Consider the following 1,773-nt stretch of genomic DNA (forward strand, 5'->3'; position numbering starts at 1 on the left):
TCTCATTATACTTCCAGCTTTAATCCTCACAATTTTTCTAGAACTCAATGGGAATAGAAGCATTATTTTTTTCATGATATTTATATATTAGTAAATAGAAATGGCACAGAGATTTGGGATAAAGTAAGCAGAATATGTTTGAAAAAAAAAAATTTCATCATAATTTCCTCGTCTAAACCATTGATAATAATGAAATCTTTCGCAATTATTCATTTAAATGTAACTATTATTTCCGGATTACTACGCGTAATTTATTATTTTACTGTCTCTCTAACGAATCTCGTCCTCGAGCTTTATTAGAATTTTATACAAAAAATCACACATAATATTTCAACATCATAGATATCAGAATATCATAATTTGCTATGTATATAATTTAAGACCTGTTATAGAACAAAATCCCAGTACCCCCAGACCGAACTAATTTTCTAATGGAAGAAACATACTTACATATATAATAGGTTAGTAATAGTGTCTATAGTAAACGTAAACATATTTTCTAGCTTACACTAACGGCTAATCCTCAGATACCCAGTGCTACAGGTAAGTAAAAATTGTACTTACTTATAGTCTGAGGTCTGATTTTTATTTATGTTGTAGGAAATATTGTAAAAAAATTCAAATTAATAATGCCAGGCACCTTCTGTCGGTAAATTTTTTTGCCAGAATTCAAAAATTCTCTTCATTTTAGCAATAATGTGCAACGTACGTAAAAATCTTGGATTATTAGCCCTTCCCCTGATTTATCACCATAGATTTATTGCCTCTTGTGGCTGTACGTCGATACTGACGACTAAGAGGGATAGAGCACGCTCCCTGAATACTATCACCTCTATCGTTTCATGTTCTCCTGGTAAAATGTTTTGAGTTATGTCGGTGCTGGAAGCTTCCTTCCTGTTTTATTTCACATACAAAGCTGTTTTTCAGTTAAAAAACCAGGATTTTTTTTTTAAATTCTCTAATGAGATAATCTTTTTTGCCATTCGGACCGATTTGTAGAAATATCACGTTTCGGCATTTGAAATATATTTTATATTTTACAAAATAGAAAAAAAGGTACTAATTAATTTAACTAATTTATGGTAATACTGTATTTTCTCAATTTGAAAGCTTAACCTAGCCAAAGTTGCCTAGTTGATGATTGATTAAAATACGACTGAATTCTTCAATACTGTATTAATTTAAACACTTCAAGTTTTGACGTCTTTGAAAATAACTGACTCGAGTTATAATTTCCGCATGTCTTATTCACGAACAGTACAAATTAAAGATCATGATCACTACTGAAAAAGTTTTAAAATGTATGTTTACTGTCTGAACATTAACAATTAAAATACTAGATAGAACTCTGCTTACAAGACGAAATGAACTTCCGACAGTGCCAAGTTAAAGTAAAGAAATAACTGTGAACACTATTTTATATAAGTGTTAGATAAAAACTATAATTAAGTTAGATACGAAATAATGAATAATAGACTTTTAAAGTTGTCTAAAATAATACAGGAGCAGCAGAGAAACTGTTTTATTATTCTTAATGCTACCTAACCTGAAGATTCGAACGTGTACATAAATAATCGTATAAGAGCAACATAAAATTAAGGTGTTGTTCTATCAAAGCGGCTGAAATTTAAATTTGTAGTTGTGTGTTTGTGTGTGAGTGAGTGTTTCGGTGAGTGCGTACGTGTGTACACGCAGAAATTGGTTTTTATCGTGCTTGGTTGAAATAGTTAAATTTATTAAGAGATTTTATAAAAAAAAAAAAATAGTAATTGA

The sequence above is a fragment of the Danaus plexippus genome, chromosome 17 (assembly GCF_018135715.1).
Source record: "Danaus plexippus chromosome 17, MEX_DaPlex, whole genome shotgun sequence".
Lineage (NCBI taxonomy): Eukaryota > Metazoa > Arthropoda > Insecta > Lepidoptera > Nymphalidae > Danaus > Danaus plexippus.